Below are 7,928 nucleotides of genomic sequence, written 5' to 3'. Positions count from 1 at the left end.
GCACAAATCTGTAGTTGGCAAGTCACTTGTGAGTCATCAGGATTGCTATTCAAGATAATATATACAGAGCGGTGGAAACAAACGTTCGGATGCTACGGCTTCTTCTTCTTTTTCAACATGTTAAGCTCAATGACAATGCAGCCACGTTTGCGTGGCTTCGGAGCACCGGAGGAGGAGGAGGAGGAGAGGGTATGGAGGAGGAATAGAAGATACCCTCCTTTCCGTACCGTCCCCTCCTCCGCAAGAGCTGCGCCCTAATTCGGCATTACACGGAATTGTAAACGTCTTTAATTTTTTTCCGCGACTGGCAATAAATGATGTCAACATAAAATAAGCTCCATACACGCCGTGCCGTTTGAATGCTTTTGACTACGTTGCGTCGACGGACGGCCGCGAGTCACTGACTCTTCCGTGCTTTGGGTGAAGCGCAGCAACCATTAACTACTTCCACAAATCCGTCGCCGCGCGCGTTGCATTCTGGGAACCCGCGGGGCAGGAGCGGAGCGCGTAGATATTTTGCTCTCCACCGATTCCGACAAGCCATAACACGACACTACGCAGCGATGAGGCGCTTCGAGTTTTGGAACAAGTCTATTGAAGCGGTAGCTTGACACGCGGCAGGCGAAGCACGAATGACCTGATTAATCGCCGCCGCAAAGAAGTAAAACGCTCTCAAACCACAAAGCTGCTATGCAGCTTACCGCGTTATCAACGCTCATGACAACTAAATTCTACCAAAACCGACGTTTCACAGCTGAAGTCACTCCGGTTTAAAGAACGACGACCAGTTCGCGCTTTCCACTTTACCCTCGCTTCCTCCTCTCCCCCCTTCTACCCGGTCCATGGTTGTCTGTTTCTTCCTCCCCCATGGTGAGGAGGATGTTCTGCCTTGCAAAATCTCGACTCTGGTCGTCGGCCTTTAAGAGAAGTTGTATGGCGGGAAAGCTGAACATGAGTTTCGGTTTTGTTGATTTATTTTATACAAAATACCAATCTTCATAAAACTGTATAAAAAAATATTGATCCTATTGCGAATTCCCTAAAGATTCAAAAAACACTATTTTCTAGAAAAAAACGGTTCTAAATCATCTTCATAGTCCCTTTCTAGACGCAGCGTGACAACAAGCTAACCGGAGAGATCAAGCAGCGTCAAAAGCGGAAGTCACCGTGCCTTTCCTTTTTATAATTGGTTCAGCGTTGATACAACGCGTATAGAAACATGAGGAACGAATACCGTGAGGGTGCGCTCTTGTCGCTGTTTGATTAATTCCATCAGTGGTAGCGTCGACTGCATCTCGACTTCAGGTGAAGCGAAGTATAGAGCCACTGAATTAGTTACACCTCGAAATAGCCACGCTTCAGCCATCTTGGTGGTCAAAATTGTTGTTAGCCAGCTATCTGACATCGCAGAAAACGCCTTACAGTCCTTCACAAATGGTGATGCAGTTTGCGAGGGTGCAAAGCGGACTTATTCGAGCTTTCTCACATCCTGTCCAAAGGTCTAGAGGTGGTATTTTGCGATTGTAACCATCGCCAGGGGCGCCTGCTCAGCACTAAGCACCAAAATGGCGGCGCTTATGGGTTAATCTAAGCTTAGGTTATTGAGTTGCACTAGTTATCACAATTTTGTTATACAGGGTGATTCAAGGAGACGCCAGGCTCTTTAAATCGACCGCAAAATTCGGTTTCTAAACCTATCACGCTACGACTTCGTGCAGCGTTGCCCACAGAGGGTGCATTTTTGTTTTTGTAAAATTTGCAAAGGGCGAATTTACCTGAGGAAAAAGTAAAGAAAGAAAAAGGCTTAGCTCCTATGGAAACGCAGCGAAGCCACCGGTCTTCAAACAACACGGCGCCGTTTCGCACGGGAGGCAAGAGATGGCGCGAGCGGTCGCGACGCCAACTGCCGCCAACGAACGAGCATACGACTACACTGGCTTAAAGGGGGTAGTGTGGTTACCGCGTAGCCTCCACCATGCATCGGGAACGGCCACTCCTTGGAAGGCAGTGCAGGTGGCGCTTCGATCTGCAGCTCCGTTAGGGTGCCTCGAACGGCTGGCAGATAGAGGCACCCTAACACGCTTTGTGTCTCATATAAATACCTCAAAAGCAATTGTTTCCAGTGAACTACCAGGGAAAGTATTTGTGTTTGACGGTGAACGAAAATGTGAAACTAGCAGACGACAGTTTAGTCGACAGCTGCGAATCGGCCGAAGCTGGCCGGAGCCAAGCTGGCCAAGCGGCCAAGCCGGAGCCATAGCCGGAACGACGGTGCTGCAAGAGCCAGCGCCACCCGCGGCCGTCTTCCAACGGTGTGCCGCTTCTCCGGTTTCGTTCGTTGCACTACCCCCTTTAAGCCACTGTAATACGACGCTGAGAGCCGGCGTATTTAGTAGAGAAGGCACTGCAGTTCCTTGTTGTTACCGCGCCTGTTTTTGTTGCTGCGACTGTCGCCGCCTGCGGAACGCGCGCCGCTTTTGACTAGAAAAGATTGTCTGCTAAAAGCGCCGGTTCTCGGCGCCGTGTCCTCGTTCGTTGGTGGCGTTCGTTGCGCTATCTCTTGTCTCCCGTGCGAAACGGCGCCGTGTTGTTTGCAGACCGGTGGCGTTGCTGCATTTCCATAGGAGCTAAGCCTTTTTCTTTCTTTACTTTTTCCTCAGGTAAGTTCGCTCCTTGCAAATTTTACAATAAAAAAAGTGCACCATCAGTGGGCAACGCTGCACAATGTCGTAGCGTGATAGGTTAAGAAACCGAATTTTGCGGTCGACTTAAAGAGCCTGGCGTCTCCTTGAATCATCCTGTAGTTTCCTGGTCACAATCAGGAATGCGAAAAAGCTAGAAATAACTAAATGACGTAGCCGATACCCGGGGTCACACGGCTCATACTTCATATGAAAGACAGCCTGCGAAGACGAGTCACCGCAACATTCGTGGCTCAAATACCGTGTCCCAAGTTTTTCCTTGAACCCATCGCCATGCGGCGTTCGACGCACAGATCTCGCGAAGACTCGCGCTGGAATATATATCCAGACTGTCTTTTGCATGATGTATAAGCAGTGTGACTCCGGCTTATAAAATATTTATATAAAAAGTATTCAGTTTTTCTTGTTTCTTTTTTTTTTTTTACTTTTTTGACATGGTTTTGTTTCTTCAGATACAAAACTGCCCTTTTATGACCTACAGTTCGATTGAAGCGTGTTGTCCTAAAGTATCATGTTCGAGCGTGGCAACCTTCAACGATGTTCAAAACCTCGTGGGATTCCTCGTGAATTATTATAGAGTCGAGTCCGCGTACGAATAGTAGACTTCCTAAATTTATTCAGTGAGACTTGTAATGTAAACGTTTTTCCCCCGATAACATTATAAAATAGCTTACAAAAACACGACCGAATTTGAATCGAATTTTTTAGCCGGATGTTTAAATGAATGCATTATGTTTTGGCTACATTTGCATAGATTGAAAGTGAAGTCCTTAGAAACACTCCTGTCTTATTCTCTTTGACTTTTCTCACGCACATTGGCTGCTTTAAGCCCAGTTCGCACCTGTAGCGCAGCGCTGTTTCAGTGCTGTTGCCAGCTCCGACTCCCGCTCACGCAATGCTACGTTGTCTACGTATGAAGGAAAAGGCGAGGTCTTATGCAGAGGAGAGATGACACAGCTCTCGCTGAGTTGGCGCTGTGTTTTGTGTCTGAACAGGCCTTACGAATAACGTTCGGAAGTATTTGTGATGTGAATAGAGTTTAGGCTGGTACACATGACTCGCACTTGGCTACAACCGCCTATGCTACAAGCGGTTTTTCAATCTGCTCGTGGCTGCTCACGACCGGCTGCGCAGCTGTCGAGCCGGGCGTCACAGGCCGGAACAGGGATCTTATACGGTTGTTTGTGGGCACAAGCAAAATAGACCATTATCATTGTCAGTATCATAGCTCTATGCATAGAGTTAGTGAAAGCTTATGAGACGCAGGGCGTAGTGAGCCCCAGGCATATTGTTTTTGCTCAGCAGCCAATGACAGTGTAAAACTCACCAATAAGAACGCTAAAAATAAAATCGCGAAGTGAGAGGCATGAAACTAAGGCGGCTATTGGGGAATTAGCGAGGCTCTTCCTGGGAGCTCTCGAGCGCTCTTTCCAGAGGGCGAGAGATCGGGTGCCGGAAAGGAAGTGCGGTGGCCTGATCGGCTGTCTCTTTCCGAGGGCGCCCCTCCGTCTCAGAGCGCTCCCCAGCACTACTTTTAAGCCGTCGGAGAGCGGAGCAATGCAGGCGTCACGTGGTACTGGTCCGAGAATGTCCGAGCGCTCTAACCTCAATAGTTGTAATCGGCTGAAGATGAACTCGAATATTTCTGGCGGCGAGGAGGGGCCGCTCTGTTGACTCAAAGTCACAGGAGAGAGGCGATCCCCCCAATTAACCCTATAATTCTGTTATATGTCTGTTATGACAGCGGGAAGCTAATGAGCCCCACTGACCGTCTGGTGTTTCCATTGTATACGAGAAACTTAGCCAGTGCAGTAACACCATTAGCCTGTTGGTCCTCAATTAACGTGCATCAAGTAGCAGGAATAGTACAACCGCCCCGGTGCGATGCCCATCCAGATTGAAACGGGCAGGAACGGGGATGGATCTTTGAATTTCTGAGTTCTGCAGCGCGAGCTCCATATGCCCCAAGCTGCGGCTGTCTTTAACACACTCGGTCACCGACACACTCCCAGGAACGCTAAAACACGGGAATATTGTAGGAACACGAGTTGATGTACTTAAATATAAGAGCTCAAGAAGCTCCAGGTGAATCTAATCATCGCTTCCCAATAATAAAAAGAAATCCATGGTCCTTCTACAGCATTAAAGAGGTGACAGCTTCCGACTGCATCGCCGACTTTAACTAGCCCGGGTCTTCTGAAATGTCTTCGGTGCGGGTCGTTAGAGCTAATAACGACGTTCCGAGAAGCGGGAACTTACATAATTAAGTGGAATTTCTGACGGGCTTTCAAGTTGTCCGTGCCCAGTCGTGTCTCATTAAGTACGGGCGATTAATTAATAACACCTCGTTGGCGACCCGAGACACCGTCGGCAAGCATAAAGTATGCAGCTGCAGTCGCCCCCATGGATCGCTGCCGTCAGTGGACTCCAGATATTTACAGTCCACACGAAGTTATTGAAAACGTGAGCCTTCCCGAATCCCGCGCAATTAATCAAGTTTGGAAGGCGAATCTTCGCGCCCTAGGATAATTATTGATGTTGTTTTATGCCTCAAGAATGCTGCTCAATTAATTTATAATCATTGTTAATGCAAATACAGATGGAAAACGCTTCTCTAACTTCGCGCTCATACGCATACGGTTCGTGTAGATTTGTAGGCACCTAGATGACACGTCATCCACGTTTTTTGCTATCTTCTAATGCGCATGTTACATAACAACAGCCGGTGTTGCAAAGGGGTCATTTTGTCGACGTCATGTGCGGGTAATGGGATGGGCTGCTGATTAAGGAACTTTGACAAGAGGCAGATCGTGAAATCGGGATCACTGCTGCTCACCCGTTACACTCAATCATTTTCCTCCCCGGAATAGGAATCTTCCAACAGGACAACGCTCCATGTCAGAAGGTCAGAACACTGCTACAGTGAATTGAAGAGCATGATCATTAATTATTAATTATAGTTTATAACCTGGCCACCTAGCTCGTCGGATATTAATCCTGTTGAGCACATAAAAGATGTGATGAGGGCGCCAGCATAAGAGCTCACAAACCATATAATCGTAATCTAAGAAAATATAACGCCCCGTGATTATAAATCTTGGACGATCATTCTTAAGGCACTTTTTAAGGAGTCGTAGAATCCATGTTAGGAATGTGTTTCAACTGTTTTGCGTGCCAAAGGTTGATCAACACGGTATAAAGTGACTGGTCATAATGCCTTTTGCTGATCAGTGTACTCACAGACAGCTTAAAACTACACTAAAATACCCCTCCCTTCCCCCTCCCCAATTTTTTTGTTCAGTCAGGCGATTTAATATGGTCGTGAAGAGACTACCCAATCAATATTTTGCTGCAAAGTAACTTATATTTTAATAAAGTCAATAAATTTAACTGCCTGCACTCAAACCGAAACCAGAACAAGAGCACGGAAGCTCATGGTCGGAAGTCACGTGGCCAGACCCGACTCCGCTTATTAGTTATTCCTCGGCTTCTGTGGCGTGTGAAGCACACTATCGACGGCGACGAACACCGTTTGTCGTGCGATTGTTTCGCACTTGTATCCCTTCCGCTCGGTGTTCTGCGCTTGAAGGTCGACTGGCCGGCACCACAAACGGAGGTTCCGAAGTATCGGCCCCAGGTCCGTCGCAACGTTGGTCCGTCGTGCGCGGCCATCGCGTCGTCCACCCCGCGGTACGTCGCCATATTGAGAATGACGTGTACATGTACTTCCTGTGATCTGTGCAACATTTGTTTCTCGATCAACGTATTCCCAGTTTTCTGGAGGCCATAAAAATGGCCGTCATGTTCTTTCCTATTTTTGATATCGAATGTGTGCCTTAGATGATCCACGACCCTTGATATATTTTGGTACCCATAGTTCGAATGCCATGCGACCGTGAAAACGAGGGTGAGCTCGAATGAAACCGGCTGTTTTCGGGTGGAAAGAAAATACAATTCGAGCAATAAATTGTGTTCTGGGTGGTGAGCCTCTTTTAAGTTATGTTCAAGTCAAAACCTCGGCAAGCACAAATGCCCTCTCATCGTCATTTTAAGAAGTGAGGGGTGGAGCTTATAATGGTTACTTCTTCTCGCTTCAATCTCACTGGCTGGGGAGCGATAATAATGCCTCCCTGCCCTGTGTTTCTTACGTTATCAATGACTCTAGCATTTATAAAGATCCAGTAATGTATATGTTAAAACATCAAATGTTTTTTGTATTTTTTTTTTTTTTTTGCGTAGAGCATTTAGCGGTAATCTTTGTTTTCATGATCAGTTAACGTCATTTTTGTGTGGAGAATATGATCGAAAATTTTAGTACCCTTGATTCATCTGCTTTCCCCGCCTACCATTCAAAAACTTCAATAAAACAAATATACAGCGCAAGCCCAACCATTTCAAGACAAGACTGGCCAACAGGTGCTTTCAGTGAAATTCTCTAAGGGGTCACACGATGGGAAAAGCAAGAGCATAGTTACTTGATCAAGCACTAGCCGCGCAAGCATAGTGGTGACGTTTGACGTAATTATTCAATTATTATTTTTTGCGTCTACTGATAGATTAGGTCTGTCATCGTTTTTAGTGGGAAAAACAAAAATATTATCTGATTATAATTAGGGTCCCGCGTTTCCAGTTTTTATTTTTTCAAAAATCGGTGTAATTGTTTTAGTGTTTATTTTGAATTTCAATTTTCGTTTTTTTTTTGTTTTTTTTTGGTGTATAATCATTCTTCAAAAAGTTTACCCGTTTTTTACGGTGAATATGAAAGAACAACCGTCAAACACCGGATTAGATTATCCTTGCAGCTGTGATATTTTGATCACTCAAAGTATAACGGCACATATACATACGTGGTCTTCGCTGCAACTTCCGTCAGGAGACACCGCAAAGTCGCGGTATTCGCGGGCATAATATTCCGAGCGCTTTTGTTTCCTTCCCATTCTGACGACGTGACCGCCTGGGGTGAAAACCGTACAAAACCCAGCAGAATGACAAAAAACAAAAAAACAAAAAAACGTTGTATTTATGTTTTCAACCACAGGGAAGTTTGAGAGAGGGTGTTAAGAAAAGTATTAACGGTTTCTCTTAATTTCCTCTGAAGTGCATGAAGCGAAAAACCCCACACTAACACAGATCCGAATTTTTTTCAGGACCAAGAACTTGACAGATTTAGCGCGATCACAGAAAGGACACAAATATCCCGCGAAGGCCAATCCAAGACCTCTTTTG

The sequence above is a fragment of the Ixodes scapularis genome, unplaced genomic scaffold, assembly GCF_016920785.2.
Source record: "Ixodes scapularis isolate PalLabHiFi unplaced genomic scaffold, ASM1692078v2 PGA_scaffold7__128_contigs__length_106722199, whole genome shotgun sequence".
Classification (NCBI taxonomy): domain Eukaryota; kingdom Metazoa; phylum Arthropoda; class Arachnida; order Ixodida; family Ixodidae; genus Ixodes; species Ixodes scapularis.
The sequence above is the reverse complement of the archived record's forward strand: the minus strand, read 5'-3'. Positions refer to the sequence as shown.